Source organism: Panthera pardus, unplaced genomic scaffold (assembly GCF_024362965.1).
Source record: "Panthera pardus isolate Hobbes unplaced genomic scaffold, ASM2436296v1 HiC_scaffold_11, whole genome shotgun sequence".
Taxonomy (NCBI): Eukaryota; Metazoa; Chordata; class Mammalia; order Carnivora; family Felidae; genus Panthera; species Panthera pardus.
In genome coordinates, this window is record NW_026526666.1 from 30,999,349 (window position 1) to 31,025,246 (window position 25,898).

Here is a 25,898-nt window from a genome sequence, read left to right on the forward strand (position 1 = left end):
TAAGCATCACAAAGATAAGAAGAAATAAACTTATTTCCATCTGGAGAATACTACAAAATTACTCAACATAGAATTTAAAGCATACATGGATTTGCTATTGTTGTTCTGTAATATGACCTTTTCTTTCTTTTTTATAATCTCTATGCTCAACATAAGGCTCAAACTCACAACCCCAAGATCATGCTCTACTGACTGAGCCAGCCAGTCACCCCTGTGATATGACCTTTACTGTGGGTATCCTGAACTGGGGTGGGAGCTGCAGGGCTATATACGGTGGTAGTACGTTATGTATGGTAGTGGGCTGTAGAGACAGTCCCACACATCATTTTATAATTTATTATTTCTTTTCTGGGACATAAAGTGTTCTAGGGTTAAACCAGAAGTACTGTTTTTCTGTTCTAAAAATCAATCTGACCCTTCAAAAAGAGACAGTTTACTAAGACTTGACATAAAATATCTGTAAATTAAAATATGCCATTAGAATTCTGGCAGCAGAAAACAGATCAGATTGATACAAACACAGCTAAATCTAGTGACTAACACAGAGGAAGTGTAAATGTCAGATGTGGGAACAAAACAAAACAAAACAAAAACCCCTCAGCTCTGGGTAGAGGTTATGGGAAAAGATCCAAAGACGTAGGTAAGGCCAGTCTGGAGTCGGTCATTACCAGCTTGCTGGGAACAGCGAAAGACCACCTGAATCAGCATGGACATCCCTTTCTCAGGCAGCAACTTTCCAGATTACAGATGTGCCAAGGACGTGTTCATCAAAAGACGTCCCAGCATCCCCATTTACGTAGTCCCATTTTACAAGTCCCATTTCCGCAGCCTCAGTTTCCTCTCTCCACAAAACAGAGTGAACAAGACCTGTTTCACCAGACTATGAAAGGGAGTAACAAATTATAAATGCGATCTAGAAAATGTGCTCTGTCAACAGAAAATGAAGAGCTCTTAAGATCAATTATCATTATTTCTGGGTTACTACTTAATATTAAATTTTCCTAGGGTGGGAGCAAATCCTGTCTCTAAACAGGGTATGAGTTTGGAGAGTCACAAAGGCTGTTCTATTTTATCTTGAAGCAGAGGGAACTGAAGACACTCCTCAAATAAATTAACGAACTGGAGAGCCAGGAGTATACTTGGGTATAAAAAGAGAGACAAAACACTACGGTTGTACAGGTCTTTCAAGAGTCCCTCTCACTGACTTGTTTTAATCATGTCATGTATCTGGCAAAGAGAAGAGGCCTAAACACGGACATATCACAATGAAATTCAAATTTAAGACATCCAAGTCCATCTATCTAGAGAAAGATGAAATTAATTGCTCAGTTCTCACAGTGTATCTTGGCTATTTACTGCTAACGCAATTATGCCAATTACTGATACTATCGCAACACTCAAAGCAGCTGCTTTCTAAAAGGGATTAAAGTTCTGAGGGACTATTGGAATAATGGGATCACGGAATTAAAATCACTGATGACAGGCGTTAAAAAAGGGAGAGAGAGGGCAGTACAAATTTACCAGGCTACCTGACCACAGAAGATTTTCCTTTCAAAGCAAAATTAGTTATGTAGGGGAATATATTTTATTACAAAAGGTACAAATTAGAATAGCATAGCCAGCATATGACATCACGAATTTAAATCTACAGCGAACGCTGCTCCCTGATGAAGCTTAGCCTCCCCATAAGGTGAAGGAGTTAATAAGTGCACATGGTAGTGGGATTCTACACACTCCCTCCAACGCTGTAGAAAGAGACCCTTCTTGACTTGCCTCCCCTCTAGTCCTCTGCTCACATCCCTTCCTCTAAAATAAGAGTAGGAGGACGCTACTGGCTTTAACATTGTTCAAACATTGCATTTGAGGCCAATCTTGCCATTAAACTGATTCTTCTCAACTATCCAACCTCCGTTAGTGGCTCTCCACCAGACTGGAGTTTCACCAGGTAGATAAATATAGGCAGAGAAACAAGGCCAGGCTTTCATTAGGGAAGAAGTCAATTTGACTTAGTCTGCAGAGACCGGAGCTGCCAGGGAAATGAAGAAGCACTAAGCCTGTGCATGAAACCACCCTCTTCTCGAGCAGTTTGTGCTCTCCGCCTGGGAACATCCGAGATGCAGCAAGACACAGATGTGAAATTATAAACTACTTGGTGAATGCGAGAAGTCATTCTCCATGTTCCTCTGATGGAAAATGGAATATAATGAATAAAGACGTCTGGCTCATACCTTTAAGAGTACCTTCTGTCTGAGCAAGGGAGCCTGGCTGAGAGAAACCACAACTGGAGTTAAGCAGCCAGACACCAGACTAAACACCTCAGAAGTAGCTGTCCCTCATTCCTGGTCGCTACCTTTCCAGCGCATGTCTACATCACTAATTCCCTCTGTTCTGAAAGCCTGGCTCCAACCACCCCCCCAACCCCCCCAAAAAAACAGAAACAAAACAAAACAAACAAACACACCAACAGACAGCAAGGCTCCGCTGAGAAGGTGGGCTTTCGGAAGCCGCGCACCAAGACTCTTGCTCCCCTTTCCACCTTACACCTCGCTCACCGTCTCTCTCTCTCCCTAGGTCCCCACTTCTCACACGCTACCCTTCGTAACATCCAAGCCTCCCAGAGACTTCGGAGCAACAGAGCGCCCCGCGTCGGGCAGCAGTGGCGGGAGGAGGCGGCGGTGAGGGCGGAGAGGGCAGCTGGGGACTCGGGGAAACCTCCCGGGCAAAGGCAGCCCCGCCTGGAAAGCGCCTGCCTAGGCTAAGTAAGCCCGGGCAGGTCCCGCAGGCGTCAGGCAGCCCAAAGCCCTCCCGCCCTCCAGGGGCGGGGGACCAACACGCCCGGGGCAGCAGGCCACAGTTGGGCAGAGACCCCTGGGGACGAAGGCGGGCAGGGGGGTGCCACCAGGCTACCGCGGCACGCGAGTGAGGCTGGGGCGCGGAGCTGGAGAGCAGGCTCGGCGGCACCCAGGGGCGGCAGCCAGTGACAGCCCAGCGCCCGGCCCGCGGGCTCCCCGACCCGGCCCCACGCACCTGGACCAGGCGGCCACCCTGCTCCCTCAGGGCGCTCTCCGGGGACTTGGCTTCCGGGGGGAGGGGGGCGCTCCGCAGGCTGGCACCAGCGGCGACAGAGACTTCACTCCTCCATCCTGGGACCCGGCACGTTACAGACAGCCGTGCACTTCCTGTTTGAAAACACAGGGGAGAGAAAGAGCTAGAGATCCGAGTGTTGGCAGAGTAGAGGGAGGGGCGCAGACCCGCGCGAGGGAGGACACAGGGGGGCTGCGGGTTGCATAACTACCGCCGCCCCCGCCCGCCTCGCCATGGTCCCTCCGGGCGCTGTCCTCTGACCCGCTACACCGGCTTCTGGCGAGGTGGCTCCCCGAGGCCCGGGCCTCCCCCTGCCGGAGGCCTCGCGGCCGGAGCGCTCGCAGCCCTTCCGTTTCCAGCCCCTGCCTCGGTTCTCCCCTCCCCACAAGTACCGAGTCAATGAACTGCACGCTTCCTCCCGAGCGCGCAGAGCGCGGTGCCGCGTGTAGTCTGCCTCCGTTTTCCTTTCCTTTCCTCTCCTCCCCGCCCCCGCCCGTGGAACAAAATCGCCTAGGGGAAGGTGTAAAGACGGGACCCAGCCTTTCCAGGGAGTGGAGGATGGATTTATGCAAAATTGTAAAGCGCATAGCCACATCCCAGTATATTCACTCCAGCTCAGCAACTGAAAGACCCGAGGATGGGAGGAAATTACTTGTCTTGCGCCTGGCTGAGTCAAGAGAGCGTGCACACTGCCGCGAACTTGGGGTGGAGGGGCGGGGAGAGCGTTCCAGGGGGGCTACGGTCTCTAGGCGCACCAACCTCAAGCTCACAGTCCCCTAACATGACGGATACCAATCCCACACAGAAGACAGTGGTATAGTGCGTTCTTTCAATGAACAACTAAGGATTTCTCTGTGCTTATGAAATCAGAAAGCAGTTCCAAAATTCTGAGTTTGGGTTGATTGTGCTACCCTCTGACTTTGGTGAACTTCGGGGTAATGTTTAAAAATTAATAAACAGATGGTTTAAGAATCTGCTATATGCAGAGCATGCCAGCCCTAGGAGTTTGTATGTGCGTTTAGTGCCTGGTTTCTGGACTTCCAGATGTGGATGGCTTCATCTGTACCCTCTCTGTCCTTGCACACAAATTTCTTGGGTTACAAGGTACTTACAGGCCTGTCTTGGATAAACAGCTCCTTTTATCACAAGCTGATGGCTTAAATAAAATTCATTCATGTTTCAAAACTCAACATGGAGAGTAGGGCAATTATTCTATATAAAAAGCCAAATTTTGACTGAAGTAGAAATTGATGGACATTAAGTTCCTACTCTTGGCTAGACAGCATCTCATTTTAATCAGCTCTTAGTTTCAACATTTCCCAACAGATCTATGAATGTCCTATTCTCTTATTCCCAACTGAGGAAATAGGGTCAGAGAAGTTAAGTAACTGTCCTGATGTCTCAGCTAGAAAGTGGTCAAATGGAGAGCTGAATAACAGGTCTTTCCTAAGTATAAAATCTGGGCCATTTCCTCTACACTCTGCTAATTCTCAAAACAATAGTGAATCCTGGGAGACAAATCAAGCCCAGTGACCATCTGTGATCCATTTCTTCATCTCTAAATGATTCTGCAATTTACATGCTATAACCCTGTTCGACTACCTAGGGTCCTTACCCAACTCAATAATATGTACCTTTATTACCCAAGCAGAGGACACAGTGCTCTTCCCCAGTGCCTACGACTGGCTCTTTCAGCCTTTTCAGAATTACTCAATGGCAAAAGTTCAAAAGGTTCTAGGATAGCCACTCTTATGCCAAGGTACAAAGTCTGTGCAAGTTCAGAACCTAATCAGCTGACTAATATTTGTTCCCTGAATTCTTTTCTCTAACTGGGATTTTTTAAGAGGGAAAATAAAACAACATACACATGACCTCAGCTTTGAGTGAAACTGTTGAAATTCTCTCCTTTTCCATTCCTCTCTGCTTCAGCGCTTAGCTCACACTCACCTGTAATAGTGTGCTATTGCCCTCCTGACAAGCCAAGAAATAGAGCACATATAGAAAGGCGATTAAGAATCTTGGCAATGGCAAGACCCCAGGCACTTGCAGAGAGTGAAGGAGAAAGTTTATCCTGTCTCCAGATGAACTGCATCTCACCTGCCCTTGCCTGCCCCCTCCCTAAGGAGCACACTCGGCAGTAGGAACATGCGCAGGTGCACGGCAAGAGCAGTTCAAGAGGGGCAGCGGGGGCTGGGTGGGGGCAGAGATACATCCCCATCCTTCAGGCATGCCCAGTCTAATGAGGGCTTGTCACTACAAACTTCTGAGGGGTCTCAGCATCCTTTTAGGGTCCCGCTGGGCCCTGGCTGCCACCTTTTCCTTCTCCCAGTCCTTTGCCTCCCTAGACTTGTCAATTCTTCATCTCTTTTCAGATCTCTTCATGTCTTTCATCCTTTTTCCCAAAGCACTACCATATCCCCCCCTCCATAAAGTACACGGTGGGAAGGCAACAGAAAGGAAGGCACGTAGCTCAGAACTGTTCTCACTTCTCTCTCATTTAAAAAAAAACTGTCAATGTTACCATGTTTTTGAGGACACAATCTATTTTAAAATACATTTTTGGGGGTTCCTGGGTGGCTCAGTCAGTTAAGCACAACTTTGACCGAGGTCATGATCTCAGGGTTCATGATTTTGAGCCCCATGTGGGTGTCTCTGCTGTCAGTGCAGAGCCTGCTTCAAATCTTCTGTCTCTTCTCTGTCCCTCTCCCACTCGTGTGTGTATTCTCTCTCAAAAATAAACATTAAAATAAAATAAAATAGATACAATACAATACAATACAATACAATACAATACAATACAATACATTTTGGTATCCCTACCTTCATTTCTGTTACTCATTAGGACTCCAAGAGCCTAGAAGGAAAACCTCTGAAGAAAAAGCGAATTCCTAAGAAAATCCAAAGGAAACATGCTTAAATTAACTTGCATGGATCCCAAAGTTTACAATTTGGATAATACATACAACACTCCTATGACTGCATCAGTCCCACACATACTTCCTAAGAGCCACAAGGTCTAAGTACCATATCATACTTTCCCATTTGTTCAGCTATTCTCCTGCACCTTCTGTGTTTCTGTGTTTCATGGAGAAGTGTTTCTACCTTATACCTGTTGAGAAATAAATACACACACACATACACACACGCGCACACACACACACACATACATTATGTATATCACAACCTCCTAGGAAGAGAAAAAATATGCTCCCTAGTAGGTACAAATCATGCCACAAGAGATAAAATTGATTTTGGAAGGATATTGGAAGTTCATTTTGAGAGTCTCCACTCCCTAGGTATGACAGTCCATGGATGAAGATGGCAACATTGTGAAAGCCATTTTGGAAGCTCCAAAGTAAGTGACGAGAGACAGCTTCTCTGAGGACTAAGAGGTGTGGAGGAGGAGATGATAAACTCATGTCTCAAATGATGCTGCTTATCTTCCTTCATCATAAAAAAGAAAGACAAAGACCTTACTTTGGTGGTTAAAAATGTTTGCCACAGATTTCTTTGTACGAGGACTCTTGGTCATTATTACGGCTGGATTTTGCAAACAAGAAAAAGAAAACTGACAAGCTGTCTGGTCACCTAAGAGACGGTCTCTCTCTGTACTCGCAGCCTTCAGTCAGTGTCCTTGTCTGTCTGCACTTCCAGGATGGCACCTGGAACAGGCTTTTCGGTGAAGGACGTCTCTGGCACTCACACTCACCTCCCAGCCTTTGCAGAACCTGGGCCATGGCTTTCAAGGAAGACGTCCTCGGAGCCAACTGGCTGCCTAGACTGGCATCTACCCACAGAGGGGTATGAGCCATTTTCCAGGAGCCAGAGTGTCATTTCCCACAGCAGAAATGTAGTAAAGGGGTACACACCATTTTAAAAAATTCTGCCTGCATGATGGTTTAGGGTCCCTTCTGGGCACAGGGGTTTCCTGGCTTTGAAGGAGCTGAGAAGGAAAGCACTGCTTGGAGCACCCCATGGCAGGACTTCGAAAAGCCAGCCACAGAGGAGAAACACAGGGCCAGGGTGACTATAGACCTGGGCTGGTAGACCTCTCAGCCCAGTGCCCCAGGGTCACAGGCTTCCAATCACACATAGGAACTCACCCAGGCTGCACAGAATTAGGAACTTGACCTGGGGGCCCTCACATGCCCTGCCTCACTGAATTTGCAGAACTGCCTTTACAGGGAAGGGTCGCTAACCCTATGTGAGAAGAAGCAGTGGGGCTCACAGATGTTAAGTCATTTTCTCAAAGCAGCAGGTAATGGAGCTAAAACTCACCCTGGGTCTGTACTTCCTCCTTTTAATTAAAGAGAAACGAGTGGGTGCCTTTTTGGCTGTGGAGTTATAGTTCTGTGCTACACAACTTTTACTCAGAAGACTCTTACTTACTTTTCAAACCCAACTTGTAATGTTCTCTTAGCTGCATCATGTGGCTTCATCACCTTGCCAAATTTTTGTAAAGTGTAAATTGTAAATGTGTATTTTGCAACAGGCCAACTCATTTTAAACCCTGGCAATGCAAGTCCATACAAATTAGGTTACATATGCTCTTGGGCTGTGGCTGAATATTACTTCATGAAATAATAAAGAAGACAGATCTACAGGTCATACTGTGATGATCAAAATTTCAATACATTTTTTCCTAGTCTCCCTCTCATTCTTCAGTTAGTATGGAAATATATAAGTAAAGTAGGCCATCCTGGCTGATGGGCAGTCACTTAAAGAGCATAAGTATGAAAGAATAGCAAGAAACAACATAAGTTTGACTAAATGCAAATACCTATACACAAGTTAAGAGTATTCAAAATGGTTCTGGCACAAACTGTTAGCCGTGGACAGCCGTGGGTTATTTACTGACTGCTGACTGTGATGTGTATTGTGTAGACTAAACACTGCCCTATAAGACATTTTTCTTTGGAAGGCACGTTTTGTCTATTGATCTTCTGTAGTGAGTATTTCTGCTTCCTTATTAAAAAAAATATTTAGGGGCGCCTGGCTGGCTCAGCCAGGCCAGCATGTGACTCTTGATCTTGAGGTTATAAGTCTGAGCCCCACGTTGAGTGTAGAGCTTAGTTAAAAACAGTCTTAAAAAAATTTAATTCTCTTTGTGCATCCATTTAAAAAATAATATATGAAAAATCCAACAACTTAAAAGGATTGCTCCTAACAAGTCAAACAAATAAAACTTACACTACCAACAAAATCGTGTTCTTAAAAAGGATTTAAAAAATACATAAACATCATAAACATCTGTACACATCTGAAGGTACCAAATTATAGGAGCTGAGAGGGAATAATTCACACACATCACTGTTCTAGTGAATATATCAATTCTCAATTATCTATTATAAAGAAATCCTTTTTAATGGGGTGCCTGGGTGGCTCAGTCGGTTACGCTTTAGACTTCAGCTCAGGTCATGATCTCACGGTCCATGAGTTCGAGCCCTGAATTGGGTTCTGTGCTGACAGCTCAGAGCCTGGAGCCTGCTTCAGATTCTGTGTCTCTCTCTCTGCCCCTCCCCTGCTCAGGCTCTGTCTCTCTCTCTCTCAAAAATAAAAACATAAAAAAAATTTTTTAAATGTTTTTAATGTTTATTTTTGAGAGAGACAGAGCACCAGCAGGGGAGGGGCAAAGAGAGAGGAAGACACAGAATCTGAAGCAGGCTCCAGGCTCTGAGCTGTCAGCATCGAGCCTGATGTGGCTCATGACCTGAGCTGAAGTCGGAAGCTTAACTGAGCCACCCAGGTGCCCCTATTATAATGGAATCTTAAAGGAAAAAAAGCAATTTATGAATAACCCTAAGGTGGCAAAATCGGATAGTTTGATTTAGTTTTCTTTCCTTTGCTTGTAATGGAATGGCTAAGGCAAACAGCACACAAGAGTAACAAAATGCCTAGAAAACCCAGAAACGTTATTATAAACTTCTGAAAGATTATTCACCAAGGTTTAAACTAAACCTAACTAAACAAATTTTAGCCACTTACATACACTGACTCAATTATTCCTGATAACAACCCTATGAGGTAGGAATTACCACTACCTCTGTATTACAGATCAGGAAACAGACAAAAAGATAACAATTTGTCCAAAGTAACACTGTTAGCAAATAGCAGAACTCGGGCAGCCTGGCTGGCCACAGAGTCTACTTTTAACCAACACATTTTACTACCAATAAGGTACAATTAGATGGGGCTTGTTTCCAGCATGAAAGTTCATGGGGAGAATAGTCCCATGGGTATGGCACATGAAAGGCTCAGAGTTTTTCCTTTTTGCAGCAAAAAGTGGTTGAAGGGGCTCAGAGATACACAGCCCACTACATGTTGCTAAATAAATGAATACAGGAAAGGAAAGGATATCTGCAGAATGGAAAAGCCAGGGAGAAGAGCTGCTTCCTCGCCTTGAGCAGAATCCTGGACTGCAAGGCTCCAGGACTGCCTGGCTACAGCACAAGTGAGTTAGCAACGGAAGGGAATCCAAGGATCCCTGTGTACTTTGATCTTTCTGAAGCATTTGATACAGTGTGCCATGAAATCAGGATCACTAAATCAACTGAAACTTATGTGGCAACAAGAACCACCCAGGAGTTAAGCAGCTAGAAAGAAAAACACTGGCCAGATCTACTGGTATGGTGAAGAAAAGAACCGTAAGGAACAGTTTTCAAAAGCGACTCAGAAATTACTCACACCGTTCTAATCAAAGGCGCACATAACATTAATTTGGGAGGTGTAAAAAGGGCAAATGAGGGCGAGCCAATGGAGTCCGTTAAATTAACCGAGGGGTGAAGAAAAACAAGGAATTCAGTTTCATTTTTGTGCTCCTTTTAATTTTCAGGGAGGGGCTGGGATGTCCGATGGGTGCTAACCACCTCTAGACCTGAAATGCCAAAGTATAAAGTAAGCAACAGCAAATTGGAGAGGTTTAGGATTTGGGGGCCTTAGGTCTGAACTTTAAAAAGCATGCTCCTATTATTCCACACACCATCAATACAGTTCCATGAGAAATAATATTCCTTTCAACAAGAAGACTTTGTTAGCAAAATTCAAAGAAACGAAGGGGCTCGAAAGCTGAATTTGGAGGTCAGATGAAAAAGTCAGTCAGTGGTGTATGTATAATCTGGCCCCACTACAAATATGCCACACAGGCAGGAGGTCATGAGAATGGTTTGCAGACACCCGGCAGGATAAAGAACAGTAGAGAAGGAAGAGAGAGGAGAGCTAAAACTTGGACTAACATTATTTTTTTAAGCATAAATTATAATTTCAAATTTCTTTAATCTTGAGAAATCGCTTCTCCCTTGGTAGAACTGTTTGCCTTCCCAGCAGAAACTAAACTTTAAACGTCAATAGTTGATTTAGAACTCAAGAAAGGGGAGTAAGAGAGATCTGCAACATTTGGAAAAAAGGCTTCGGTTCAGGCTGGGTCCCAGGAAATGGACAAGTGAGCAGCATTTCGGCCAACTCCTAAGAGACTGAAGTGAACTGTGAGCACCGAGCCACCCTGCCTGAGGCAGTGGACTCCAGAACTCACATCCTGAGAGACTGCGCTGATGAACAGTCACCGAGAAAATCCTACATATTCCATTTCCCTCTAAATAAAAGAAAAAGGGCAAATAGAACACACAGGCATAAAGATTAGAGCCATACTACATTCTAGACATGAATGGGAAAATTTATGTGGAAATGACCCTGTTCTGAGATTATTATTTAAGATTTATAGAGCATATACGACAGATCTTCTCCAAGGTTTGATCACTGGCCCCCTCGCATCGTTTCAAAATTATCCACACAATGACTGTTGGGCTCGGTCCAGCCCCAGTCCCCGATGTTCTAATGGCCACAGGACCTATTCCTGGATCTGGCTGCACTCAGAAGCACCTTTCAAATATAATCCTCCAGGCCAGGCCCCACCCCAGATTTACACCATCAGCATCACTGCTGGGGGTGAGTGCGCCATTCTGTTCATTTAAGGAACTCCCAGTGACCTAAGGTGCAGCCCAGTTGGGGAATCCCTGCTGCAGACATTTACTCCTCTCTTCACGCTACCATCGATGAAGTCAGAGACTAAAGCAAATAAAGTCCCTTCTCGTGAACCTTTAGTGGAATAACCTTCAAAGGCAATGGAACGAAGTCCAAATTCTGTAGCAGGACACTCCAGGCCCTCAGTAACCTGTCCCAAACTGCTTTTCTGCTCTCCTTTTCTCCCACATCTCTCACTCTGTCACAGCATCAATTCCCCCAAACACACCGCATACTTCCTTTGTCATTTCCATACCTCACCACTCCCACCCTGACGGTCCCAGTCTATTGCATCCTTCAAGGTCCTTTCTGAAACCATTCTTCTGTGTGTATGAAATCTTCACTGGTCTTTACAGTCTCGGGGCACCTGGGTGGCTCACTCAGTTAAGCGTCTGACTCTTGGTCAGTCTCTCTTTCCTCCAAGCAAATGTCCAAAAACTTTAGTTCATGCAGGGGTTACAGCATATACTGCATGCACACTGTGCTCAATTATACTACACTGTTCACAAGCCAGTCTCCTCCCTGAAAGCAGGAGGGAAATGTAACTCATGTTTTATTCTGTGGATGAGAGACAGATCCAGGTTCAAAGTTTAGTTCCTCCAGGTACTTACTAGCACTGTAACCCTTGGTATGTTATTTAATCTTTATTTATTTTTGAGAGAGAGACAGAGAGACAGAGCATGAGCAGGGAGGGGCAGAGGCACGGAGACACAGAATCCGAAGCAGGTTTCAGGCTCTGAGCTGTCAGCATGGAGCCCAAAGTTGGGCTTGAACTCACAGACTGTGAGATCATAACCTGAGCCAAAATCGGACGCTTAACTGACTGAGCCACCCAGGTGCCCAGACCCTTGCTAGGTTATTTAAACAGAGTGAGCCTCAATTTTGTAATCTTTGAAATGGAACAGCAACAACAAATGATACCTATCTCCATGACTGAAGTGAGGATAAAACATGAAAAATGTTTGGCTCAATATGGACCACCTAAAAATTCACCAAAATGACACCTGTTTTTATTATTTCTTATTTTTGTTTGTATCCTACTAGAATGTAGCACAAGACACACTGCTCAAAAAGCATTTGCTTTCACCAAAAAAAACAAACAAACAAAAAAAAGCATTTGCTTTCAGAGTAATAGGCAGTGATTTCCTAAAGGCCTCTTTTCCTCACCCAATTCCGTTCCGTTAGGAAGGGCATTTCATAACGTTCCTAGTGACAAGTCATGTCTTATCCCCCTTTCTTTCCTTCAAAAACCAGTGTACGAAATTCTAATGCACAAGCCCCGTCAGTGTCCCTCCTACTCCAGCCTGGCTTTTTGCTTTGAACTACAGTAACTGCCTGCAGCCACAGTGTCGCTGCCCAGAATCGCCCGCTTCACCCTCACAACAAACAGTACTTTGTAGGCAAACTGGAGGCGAGCCCAAAGTAGGAGGGGGAAAAGCCAAGGAAATGGAGTTTGGGCCAGAAACTGAGTCCACACCCATACTATCGTCCACACTAGAACACAGGTAAGGGAAGAACAGGAAAGGGAAGAAGTTCACATCAACACAAACCTTCCCAAGTACTCCTAAGCATCCACCTCACCGCTCACCCATGGAAAATGACTTCCACGGCTCACAAAGGACACACTGGTCCAGTCACTGCCTAACACACACAACTACTGTTGTTGATAAACTACCGTCCTGTATAATAGCACCTTACCCTCACGAAACCAGTCATATTGCCACTATTCACCCCCATCACTCCCAAGGGGATGAAATCCAGGTCCTGTGAAATCCAAGGTCACATGGTCAGTAGAAGAAAGGGCGAGGACCAGAACTCAAGTCCCTAAGCTCCAGACTCATGGACCTCCCACTGCCTTACGTTAAGTGTGAAAAACAATTTTTTTTTTTTTAGGGTTCTCAGAAGCATTCCAAACCCACTAGTTGTAAAGGTAAACGTAAAACAGCTTTTGTGCTCTTAAAAACGATTCTGGTGCCAAGAGTGAGGGTTGTGACAGCAGCAAGGCCCCAACGGCAGCCCCGAGGATGAGCGGTCCAAGATGCTAGAACATGGTTCCAGGAAGATCATCAGCTTTCTGTTCCTGGATGGAAACAGCTCCTGACAACTCTGTTCATTCTGTTTGTGGAGGAGCAATTAGGGAAGGAGTATAATATTCATTCTTTTTTAAAATCCCACCTTGATCCTGAGTTTAAAGCTGAGGTAATGTGGAAAGCAAAAGAGTTTCTAACGCCAATCTGAGGCCCTTGCCGGGAGAGAGGGCAAGAGGCAGTAATGCAATCCTTGAAAGGACGGATCCTGAAGCAGCAAGGGCTTTGGTTCCCATCACTGCCCTGCTACTACCCCCAATACACGCCTGAGCTCCTTGACTGCTGCCCACGGTCACGGGGAAGTGCGTCCACACTGGGGCACTCTGCCCATCGTGAGGGGCAAATGAGCTACTACATGCAAAGTGCTCCAAACAGTGCCAGGTGTGTGTGAGTACTTCATAGATGTTTCCTATTATTATTTCCAGAAGAGAATCGCTAAGATTGTGGTCTTTTCAAAGTGTATTTCATAAGAAGTTTCAAGAAGACTTCTTGTCCCATTTGTTGATCCATGATGCCCCACACCAGCACAAAGATTATTTACAAGTTTCACTTCCTGATAGGATCTTTCTGGGTTCCCATCTGTGGACTGCAGGCACTGGAAGAACAAACAGTGGAATTCGAAGAACTGTTCTTTTTCCCAGCAATAGTGCAAGGAAATCTGCACCCATTCTCTCAATACTACAAACTGGCTTCCATAAGGAGAAAAAACCCCGAAGACCTTCACTGCATTACCCTGATGCGAGGGCACGTTTTTAAAATGCGTCTTCTATTCTGAAAGCAACCAAAGTGTTAAAAATTTAAAGTTTCACCAGCTGAGAAGGACATGGTTCAGCTCACCCAGGGATGACAGTCCTAAGGACTGGAATAGAACCTGCTGATGAATCAAAAGAGTTCTTTCCCAGAAAATGCTGAAATTCCAGGAACAATGTGCTATGCTCGGGATGATTAAGAGAACAATGCTTTTAAAAATCCCCCTCTCAGGCTAGGAGTGTAGCCTCCGCTACCAACAGAGATCCGCTACCAACAGAGATCCGCTAAAGTGTCACCTCTCTGAACCTCTCCACTTTCAGAGAGGGCATTTGTTCGACCTATTCTAGGCGAACGACGGAAGGCTTCTCCCCAGAAGAGCAGATAAACCAGGCGGCAGCGTTAGTGGGGGTCACAGTGCAGGTCTGAGGTCGTGTCCTGCATGGAGGCACCCAGCCGGGGAGAAGGGGCGGCAAGTCAGCCTCCACTGTTCCCCAGCAGCAAGCCCCGACTGGGCAGATGCGGTCGTGCTGTCGCTAACTTCATACGCGGGGGTGTGGGGGCTGCCGCAAGCCACGCTGAGCATGCAAGCCCTCCACAAGCAAAACAAGCTGGAGCCCCGGGGAGCCGCGTGCGAGCTGGGGGGCCACCTCGCTCTGGATCCCAACACAGCCAACTTTCTGCAATGCAAACACTTTCCCGGGTTTCCTTTTTGGTACTGGCTGCTGTGCAGTGTCCTCTTCTGCTTCTACATTCTCCCTTCTCACATGAACCCTTCACCTTCCTTCTCACTCCGGTTCTCCTTTTGCAGAAGCCACAACACAAATTAATGCGCACACACTAGCAATGGCGAAATAATGGCACTCTGCCCACCCACAGAGATCCCACACTACTTCTCAGTATGTATCAGGTCATGATTTTCCCTTTCTTGGGTAAGGACTCTCCTAACCCTGTCTTCCCTATCACCCCCAAATCAATTTTGAGATATAAATAAATGTTCCCCTTCCCTTATCTTTGGGGGGGTAGATGATCTCTTTCTTCACTTCCCAAGTGGTACTCACCCCTCATTCTCTGCTCTTCAGCCCACCTGCCCCCTCAGCCCCCAGCTCTGAATCACTTTTGCCTAGCTCCTTCCCTCCCAAACTACACCGTTCTCCCTGAATCTGTTACTCCTCAAGCAAGACAACCCTTCAAATGCATTCACTTCAAACATACCAAATTTAAAGGGCAGAAACTGTTACCATCATTGAAAGTATGCGGCTTTTGAGTTTTTCTGCTTTATGCGTACATGGCCAGGGAGGGGGGTGGTGGCGGGGGGGGGGGGGGGTGTGCGAAGGAAATCAAGTTTTGATTTGTTTCCACTTAAACTGATTTGCCAAGTGTGCTGTGGTTTTATTCACATCCTATGCTTCTGTTTACCTGGCCCCTTAGGGCTATCCATCTCTAAGGGCCTAAGGTTGCAGGCTGTATCTCAGCCCACAAAGACATTTTGTTTGGTCGGCAGGAAGTTCTTATTTAAAATGTTGAGTTAGCTGATCTTTTAAAATCAGGAGATTTTAAAGTAATAATCCAGATTTTCTGGCTTACGGTGAAAAATCAGAAGATCTGGCAAGACTTGCCCACATTCCCATATGGCCAACAATTGGCTGCTGAACAGATCAGCTAAACAGAGCCCCTTCAGGCAGACCTGCATTTTCCAGTTCAGCCCGGGTCCAGCCCCCTCCCTCCTGACCACCCTACCCTGAGGCTGAAGACCAGCTGCTGCACATCATCTTCCCTGAGGCCTGCTGCAGGCAGTGCTTAGTATTTGCCTGAGACCCGAGGCAGAGCTACCACCCACCCTAATGCTCCCTCTAGTTAGTGCAGAAACTACAGATGCAATTACCCAATTTTGGCTCCATACAGATTTTGCCAGGTACAAATGACTTATAAGGAAAAGAACTTAGAACCAAGAGAAATGGGAAATGCCCCATAATAGAAAAATATTTGAAAAGAACTAGGCTAAAGAGAGAGAAAAGTGTCCCTCCCTCTGCCTTTCCCTCCCTCTCTGTACCTGTGTGTATAGGAAGGGGTGCATTTGTGAAATCTGTGTTAGCGCTGCAGACCATTTCCTAATTTGTACTTTATTAGTGGCCAAATGCTAGTATGAAAAATAAAACCGTGAAAGGAGAGATTCTAGCAGGATGAATTCACTCCGCTGAAATAATTATACTTGATCATAACAAATCTATATTAAGACAATATAAACACAGGATATAGATATTTGGATATTGATTCATGGTCTATTTAGAGGAATACAGATATGATTATTTTTTTAATTGCATATATTTGTGATAGCAGTTGTTCAGCGAGCACTTGGGTATTAACACCTTAATAAATATCAGCTACATCTTGACATATTTGTGTCCAGCTGTTACTGTAAGGCTGATCTCTTTAGGAGAAGGGGGCTTCATGTGTATGTACTATTACAAGTGGCATTCCATCACCAATACTGGTGACAAAACAGAACAGGGCTAGAGAAGTCACCAAAACAAGTGCTTTTAAATTACCCTCTCAATTCTAGGGTAAAGTTTCACTCAAATGGTATTATTTTGGTTGCTATTTTCTAAAACCCTGTGTGCTGGCGAGAATGCTGTCCTAGAAACCAGAAGATGCAGGTGTCACTGGGGCTCAACTCTCTACGGCCTCTGTCCCCACATTTCAGATCTGACCCCTGAATGAGGAGCATGACCTGGACAAGCTGCGAGGTCCCTCTAGACCTCAAAATCCCATTCTCTTTCTTGGCATTTTTTGTTTTTTGGTTTTTTTTTTGGCAAGAATATGAATAGGTATTATAAAATGAATACAAAGAATACAAGAGTAATGAGAACAGTAGATAAGAGAACGGGCTTTGAAATAACAAGGCTAATTTCAAATTCCACTTCCACCATTTCTGTGTGATTTTTTTTACAAATCACATAACCTCTGAAGCCCCAGTTACCTCATCTGTAAGGTAGGATGTAAGTCTACCTTCCACTCAGGATTGCTTCGAGGATGGAATGAGAATGCATGTAAATTTCAGGGCATACATTTGGACAATCAGAAAATGCCTAATTAACAGTTGTTAGTATTAATTTGGGGTAGTCCACACATTGTCCAATTACTTCTTGACCAATTAAGTTAAAAAACAAAACAAAACAAAACAAAACTAGTTACATCTGGTAATAAATTGATTTTAAAAGCTTATTTAGTGGGGTGCATCATGGAGACCATTTTCCAAACAATTTTAATTTTTAAATATCTCTTAAAACTAAGCTTGGAACAATCAGTAAAGAGGATTTTGACTGATGGTATTTCATACACAGTGGGATGGCATGAATGTGTCCTGTCTCCACTGCATGAGATCTGGAGATCTGGTGCTTTCTGGTGATCAACATCCTTCAGAGGGGAGGGTGGTCTTGCGCTTCCTTTCTTCTCCCTCCTTTGTAGAATTTATTGCAGTGTTGGTGATCTGTTGACGCTAAGATTTAGCAATGGAATTTATGGGTTGCTGGGGAGTGAAGCCTTCCTTGGCAGTGTTCCTGACTATTACCAGCAAGCAGAAGAGGAAAGTAAAAAAGGGTTTTAAGAAATGTTCATAATGGCATCTACCATGGATATCTGTGAGCCTTCACAACAGCAGGTGTCAACAGGAGGATATGGACATCTTGAAAACCTCAGCAGTAGTAGTTCCCACACTTAATTTCATAGACCAGTAGAATCTTACAGGAAGGCTGTCATAAAACTGCCAGGGTTTGGGTGACCAAGAGATGACCTTAAAAAAGCGATCATCGCCATCCTTCACAAGAGGAAACAAAATTAACACCTCAAAGTAGGAAGTACCCAAGATTTTTTAAAAAGACCTTTGAAATTGAATAAACTTAGCATTAAAATCAAAACTCAAAAGCTTGCCGCATTGCTTTTACTCTTTTACCCCACAGGCTGGTGCAACTGTCACCATGGAACCTGGAAACAACTGCTCAGGAACAGACTTCAAGTTGGCTCATTATGCCATCCAGTCTGGGGATGAAGCACCTCATGAAAACACCACGGGCCACCCTGTGAACCATCCACTGCCTTGGTCATCACCTTCCAAGGACACAGATGTATCCTTAAAGTTCTTTGTCTTAGTAACTAACTGTGAGCCTGTCAGCCACGAATGTTTCAAAACCTTTTGTCTTCAGTGGGTACCCAGACTTCTGTGTACAAAAGACAGTGAGTGGTTCTGTCTTGGCTCTACACATGGAATCACTTGGGGGGGTGGAGGAGAGCTCGTTTCAACACGAAACTCCCCCCGCCCCCACTCCCCAGAGATTTTGATTCGATAGATGGGGCTTGAGTAACTTTAAAAATATTCCCCAGACTGACTCTGATGATAGCCAGGGTTGAGAAAAACTGGTGCCATATTTTTTTGCCTTCATCCTGAACTTGCGTATTATAAAGCTTTAACGTATACCTCTTCGTGCATTCCTTCTGGCAACAGATATGAACAGAGGACCTGCCATGCATGAGGCAGTAGGAAATCCGTGCAGAACAATACAGATATCTCCCTGCCCTTGCCACACTGACAAGTACTGGACCATGGAGACAAGGAAGCAGGCAACTGAAATACCACATTCAGGTTTGCTGGGATTAGGGGAACAATCAGGTTCTCCTATCCTTATCCTAACGGTTTCATGGGTTTCAATAATATCTCCTTGCAGTCTTCTTTCCAGATACTAAAAATCCCATTATTTTTTATTTTATTTTATTAAGTCCCAATATTTTTATCAAAAAACAGACGGGGAAGGCCCTGTCCTTCTGGAGCTTCCATTCTAGCAGGAATGTCTACATTTTTTAGGTACCATTACATTGGTCGTTCCGGCTCCAGGGTCTTTCCTAAAGACAGGTGCCCATGATTTGAACAAAGCACAGTGAAAAATCAAATAAGTTTTTCTGTTTCGTTTCCAAAATCTTTTGTATGAAGCTTAGCATTTCCTGCCTTTTTTAACCTGCAAGAGCAAGTTGGGACAACACTGTGAAAGTGTTTTTGAAGTCCTTTCCTGGGTTTTGCCAGCAAAACACCCACCCTATGACAGTTCCATAATTTCTAAGTACCTGACCTCATACTGCCCACAGAGAAACTCACCTGCAAATCTGCTGATGACTCATATATCCTAATACGGTTTCCCTGGAGTAAATCCCCATTGGTTACTTATTTCATAATTCAGAAGAGCTTGCTGTCATCTGTAAACTTAGAAATTCCACTGTGTGCTCCTTCTTCTGGATCAATTATGTAAATAAGGCCTGAGGGACCCACTGTTTACACACCTTCAAGCAGAGGAGAAATCTTTATCCTTAGCCTTTATTTGTGGTCTTTAAGGCAGACGAATTCTAATGCCTGCTCTGTCACCTCCTGGGTAAGCTACAGCTAATCACATCACCTCCCCGGGCCTGGATTTCCTCGATTTTATGGATATAAAACTCAAGTGTTGATACCTTCCATCTACAAAATTCTACCTTTCTACTCAAAATGATACATCACATCTTTAATTCCAAGGTGGCTTCAAGTTCGGTATAGCCTTTGAAAGTCTACAAGGACAATACCTAAGGGCTTTCAAATGTTTTCCCTCTCAAGAAATCTCATACCTTCACAAAACATCCCTTCTGCTCTCAGGAATATCTCTCACCTCCAGAGGACATGGAGAGGTTTCCCATGTGGACCAAAACAGAAGTGAGAGCGAACAGACCATCTGGACAGACAACACACCAGCAGGGGACCAGGGCATGATGGATATTCATAACAAAGAGGCTGTACTTGTTAGCTACAAGATCTGGAATTTTGTTCTAACACTCTCAAAACTGTTGGATGGCTACCATCCCAACCAAATCATTTGTTTAAATCTAGTTTATTGGATAGATCTAGAACATTTGAAGAACTTGGCACTAAGTTACTTACGCTTTCTGAACTGCCTGCTTCAAAAGACATCTGAGCGTGGTAATTTCCTAATGTCATTTCAGTGAAGACACGTGAAATCTGGTAAGTATGAAATCACACCAATGACAAGCTAAACCCTAATTCTGGGAAAAGGGCTTGTTTCTAAGCCCTAATCCTCTCTCCTGCCCCAAATGTAAACCTGTCACTAATTAAGTACTTTGAGCATACTAGCAAAAAGAAAAGGAAAAAAAGCTTAGCCCGAGTGGGAACCACGTTCATACGTGGTTTTTTCAATACCAGTTATCCTATTTATGTCCGCACAAATTTCAAAAGCAACTCTGATCTGGTAAGCTTCAGATTTGCACAGAACATTAGAAATTCTCTTCCAGATGTCTAAACAGAATTACAAAGACCCTAGAGGATGGAGTACAGATTTCAGAAGCTTGCAACTGACTCAAATAATTTCAAAAGGGCACCTCAGGTGCAAACATTTGCAAAAGCTAAATGCAATGTAGTCTGACCACAAACAGATTCCTTAGAAGCCCCTGACCTAAGGGCCAATCAACCCCTAGAATTTACCTCCATCACTAAACACCTCAGCTCTCAAATAGGACCAGCAGTGCCAAACTACTGGGTTTCGTGAAGTATTAATACAAGTGACTATAAAGCTTTTGGCAAAGTCATCCTCTACTCCTCTCTCATAGGATTAGAAGGCAGAATCAAGACTTTAAAATCTCAAAAGGCCTGAGACTGGACCAAAATAAATAGGATACCACTGAACAGGGACAAAAACTAAAAACCGTCCACTCAATCTCACCTACACATACAAAAATCTGCCCAATGAATAGGGTCGCAGCAGCTCAACACCATATCTGGATGTTTTGACAGTTTGACTGGACAGAACCTACAGGTGAATCTGTGCTAGGTGCTGTTTTTTAAAAAAGGCAGTTTTGGGGATGCCTGGGTGGCTCAGTCGGTTGAGCGTCCAACTTTGGCTCATGTCATGATCCCACAGTTCGTGAGTTCAAGCCCCACATCGGGCTCTGTGCTGACAGCTCAGAGCCTGGAGCCTGCTTCAGATTCTGTGTCTCCCTCTCTCTCTCCCCCTCCCCCGCTCACACTCTGTCTCTCAAAAATAAATAAACGTTAAAAAAAAAAAAAGGCAGTTTTGTGGGGCACCTGGGTAGCTCAGTCAGTTAAGCATTCCACTCTTGATTTTGGCTCAGGTCATAATCTCACGGCTCATGAGATCAAGATTGAGCCCCGCGTTGGGCTCTGGGCTGACAGCGCAGAGACTGCTTGGGATTCTCTTCCTTACTCTCTCTCTCTGCTCCTCCTCTGTGTGTGCACTCTCTGTCTCTCTCAAAATAAAATAAAAACTTTAAAAAAAAAAGACAGTTGTTTAAATTGCAGTAAGTAGATGTTTATGCCTTGGTCTTAGGAAAAAGCTGTCCTACTATACTCTCTGTTGACCAGGCATACCTCAATTACCGTATTTAATTCCAGATACCGTTACTCTCTATGAGAGATGCTGACAAACTAAAAAGACATCTAGAAACCATGTCCCACACAAGATTGTGAGAAGAGGTTGACTACTTTGCATTGAGAAATGGGGAGAGAGACATCATACCGTCTTTGTGAATTCAAGGGGCTGTCCTCTGGATATGGGAAGTTCCAGAGGCACAGAATCAACGGAACAGTTTCGAGGAGGCAGCCTTCAGCTCAAATAAAAATCACACATGGAATCCAAAGACATAATGACATGTCTTCCTAACTACAGGGTTCCCTGTACTTTCTAGGGGTTATTTAAAAAAAAATTTTTTTTTAATGTTTATTTTTGAGAGAGAGCTAGTGTGAGCAGGGGAAGGGCAGAGAGAGAGAGAGAGAGAGAGAGAGAGAGAGACAGACAGACAGACAGACACAGACAGAAGCTGAAGCAGACTCCAGGCTCTGAGCTATCAGCACAGAGCCTGACAAGGGGCTCCAACTCACAAACCATGAGATCATGACCTGAGCGGAAGTCGGTTGCTTAACCAACTGGCTTCCCTCCAGGGGTGTTTAAACAGAGGCTGTCTAGCAAGTGTAAAATTTACTAAAGAAGTTATACCAGGACCTCTCTCAAATTCCAGTTCTGACTCCAAGATTCCCCACCTACCCAGTATTATACTGCCCTGATTTCTCAAAAATGCCCTTTTCTTCTGATTAGGCTTTGCCCAGATCCTACTCACTTCAGGCTGAGCAGAGCAGAGCAGAGGTCTCCTAGATTGGCCTCCCAAACTTGACGTCCTCGCTCACCAGTCAAGAACCACCTCCTTCAAGGCCCATTCTGAGATGTAACTTTCCTTCACGGTGACCTTAACGTTTGCTGTTAAGGTTGAGCAGGGTTTCTCAACCCTGGCACTACTGACATTTCAGCCGGGATAGTTCTTTGTTGTGGGGGCTGTCCTGAGCATTGCAGGATGGATGTGCAGCAGGATCCCTGGCCTCTTTCCACTAGATGTCAGTAGCACCTGCCTCCCGGCTATGACAAAAAAAAAAAAAAAAAAAAAAAAAAGTTTCCAGACATTGCCAAATGTTTGCTGGGAGGCAAAATCACCCCTTGTTGAGAACCACTCTTCTTGAGGCAAATGATTAGCATCACTGACCTGTGCTTCTTCACGTTTTCCACTAACTAGATCTCCCCTAACTCCATCAGTCTTGTTCTCTGCTCCAGCCAGGCAAACCTATTTACTATATTTGACTTGGGACAAAGCTCACTGCTTCCCCTAAAACATGCTCCTTCCCCCTTCCCCAAAGCACACAATACTTTTATCTGGCTCCAAACACCCTTTCCATTTCAGTATTCCTTGACCTCCTAGAAAAATGCAATCCTTTGCTTCTGGTGGTGTCCTCACTTGTATCTGTCTTACCTGCCCTCTATTTGTGCAAGAATCTTCTCCTTCCTTGTTAGGGAACCACAACACCCACTCTGGTTTTCTGCTTGCTGCTGGCACTCAATAAAGTGACTGGTGTTTCTTAGAATGTCAAGAATCAGCTCCAATTATGTATGAAAAGTACGTGAAATCTCTTACCAACTACCATTTCAAGAGCATGTGTGATCATGAGTACACAGTTGGAACAAAACTTTTGACTTCATCACAGATAGTGCCAATTTACCTGTGTTACTGAGATTGAACCAAGTGTAACTTCCATCATACAGCTACCAAAACAGTTTAGCTACCAGGACATGACAAACACATCAACATTTTGTGAAATTAATTTTAAAAAGCTCATCACAGTATAAAAGTGAAGGGAAAACAGCAAAGTGTTGATCAAGTTTTTGAATTCTGTAAACCTTGGCAAGGAGAAAAAGATATGAACATGGCTCAATACTTTACTGTTGCATCATACACTACTCAACGTGGTAACAGAAGAGACTGGGGGACTGGGTCACCTAAGGACACTTCCCTCTGCAAACTTCTAACGTGTTGAGTTTTAATCAACAAAGTACACACTCACACACCGTCAATAAAAACGAGACAAACCTAAGATAAAATGTTCAAATATGTAAGTAAACCATGCCAATTCAAGATTTGCATTTTCTTTCAGCTCCGTGGATTACCTAATCATTTTACAGGAGACTCCCTAAATAACCTACAGAGACCAAACACTCCAAATCAACTGTGCTGGATCCTTATTTTAACTCATCTCAGGATCTTTTCTCTCTTGCTTTTGCACTTTAACAGGATTTTAATCAACTGATGTGGAATACAAGAGAAGTGACAACTCTAACCCTTTCCTACCTGATGGCAGGGGTTTGGCCAGTATTTATGGACAGTAAAATGAAATGCTGTCTACGGACCTCCTTTACTAGCCATGGATTCTTCCCACAGGTCTGTAAAGAGCGGCGGAGGTGGGGGGGGGGGGGTCCCAGAAGCTTTGGTGGGGAAGGTCTGAATCACTGTCATTCTTGGCACTTGGAAGTGCCCTTTGGTTGTTTATGAGGCAAACAGCCGTCACCATTACTGCAGACAGTAACTCCTCGCCTGTCCAGACTCTTCCAAAGTCCAGCACAGAACACAAAATAGGTGCTCAATAAGAGCGGCCTGAATGGAATTTTATTTTCAAAGCTCAGGAAAGTTTCCAGAAGCCTGCTCTCTTTTTACTCAGTTATCTTTCAAAATATATCCTCACAGATTTGCCCAACAAGAAATATTTTTGAAATTCAAGGAAGAAAAAGGAGGAAATCTGCAAAGCAGGAGCCATGTATGAGCCCAAGTAGCTCAAGTTGGGCCCCACAATTGGCTAGGACTCCCCAGTACTATTCCCCATCTCTCGGCCTACCTCTTGAGCGCTCCCTCCCTCACACCTTTGCGTTGTTTCTGTCCTGAAGCCTCACCTCCCCACCTTCTGCCACACAACCCCCAGCTGCGTACCCACTGGGACCGCAAATCCCACCTCTTCCTCTCCAGCAGGGACCTACCTCTCCTCCCTCGACCTGCGGCAGCTCTCCTTCACTGCGGCTGGCTTTTTAAGAAACACAACACAGAAAACAAAACAAAACAAAACAAAAAAACAGCCCTCCAAAAAAACCAAAAGCCTAATTTGTTTATCCCCACGGGAGACCCCAAATGAGGGGGGACATTAGGAGGAAGGCCTCAATCAACCCTCCAGTAAGCAACTTCCCCCAATCCTCCTTCCCAAGCCCCTGGCCAGGATTCGAGCAGAAGTCCAGTTCCCAAGTGCCCACGCCTTCAAACAAGCTAGAAGCGGATTATACCGGTACCCAACCCGGAGATGGCCCGCGGCGGGCAGGGTGCACCTGCGGGCCCCCGGCTCCCTCCCTCCGGCGCGGGGGGCGGGGCGCGGCCCTCATTCCCCGCCCAGCCCACCCGGCGCGGGAAGCAGGCGAGGGGGAGGCGTTTCACGAGAAGTTAAAGGGCTCACCTTCTGGGCTCCCGGCCAGCAAGGCCAGACACCAAACACCCACCTCCGGGAGGAATCAGCGGAGCCGAAACCGGGACTCCCCGCCCTCCCGACTGCGCGGACGGGGGCGAGGGGAGGGAGCGCGCGCGAGGGGGAGCTGGAGGGAGGCAGTCCACACTCTCCTCTCTCAGGGCCCACCGCCGGCGGCCGAGGCTTCGGCGGCACCCGCCGCTCCAGTTGCCCAGAGCGGCGCAATCTTCCGGGCCCGGGCGGTCGCAGACGGGAACCCAGCGCGGCCCCGCGCGCCGCCCGCGCCCCCTCCCCCCCCCCCCCCCACCGCCCCTCGCTGCCAGTTCCCCGCCGCGGGGCAGGACGCCTGCGCCGGGGGCGCGCGCTTCGGCTCCGGGGCGGCTCCCACCTGCGCGGCCCCGGCCCCGGCGAGGCTAGCACTAACCTTGGGGGGCAGTCGGGGCAGCTTGGCCGCCGAGCCACGGCTTATGCTGAGGCGGGAGGTGGCGGCATCACCTGCGGCGGGCGGCGGCTGCACCGGGACGCGCCGGGGCGGCGAAGGCGCGCGGCGCCCTGGACCCTGCTCCCGAGGCCCCGCCCGCGGCTGCCACCTCGAAGCGCGGCGGAGGAGCCGGGGCACCACGGGCGGCGGCAGCGGCGACGACGGGAGCAGCAGCACATGACTCTGTAACGGGGGGAATTAGACAAAGCGTAACATGGACTCCGGGCCCGTGCAGGCGCTGCAGCTCCGGGACCAACCGCAGCCAGCGAGCGCCGCGACTGGCTCGGCCACAGCCAATGGGGCGGGCCGGGGCCTCCATGTGACGGCGAGCACTTTCCCCTGGCCGCCCTGCCGCGCCCGCGGAGGGTCGGGGCTCTTCCGCAGCGGGCCGAGCTCACTGGAGGGGGCTAGCGGCCAGTTAGGTGGCCCAGGGTCGGGGATTGGTGGCGGGAGGCTGCTGGCCGCCGAACAGGTGCATGGGGCGGGGAAGATCGCTGTCGCCTGAAGACTTACCTGTCAAACGCCTACCTGAGCAGGGCGCGGAGCCAGGCAGACGCTGTCGCCTGGAGGGAGCGGGGCAAGGTCAGCAACCTTCGCCCTTCCTGGGTCTGTC

General features: G+C 46.2%; 1 protein-coding gene across 4 annotated transcripts in view; it reads right to left on the reverse strand.

The window, feature by feature from the left end:
- The window catches only part of LRRC8D (leucine rich repeat containing 8 VRAC subunit D), a 122,728-nt gene extending 97,385 nt beyond the window's left edge, over positions 1 to 25,343 (reverse strand). Inside the window, exons 1-2 of one of the 4 annotated variants that reach the window (XM_019414099.2) lie at positions 25,229 to 25,343; positions 3,028 to 3,179 (exon numbers count right to left, since the gene is read on the reverse strand). The gene's annotated coding sequence lies outside the window, so the exon portion shown is untranslated. Of the gene's footprint in view, positions 1 to 3,027; positions 3,180 to 24,331; positions 24,356 to 24,795; positions 24,819 to 25,228 lie in introns of those variants that run through there. The other 3 variants (XM_019414101.2, XM_019414100.2, XM_053892766.1) reach the window with 3 other exon arrangements.
- Positions 25,344 to 25,898: the final 555 nt, after the last annotated feature.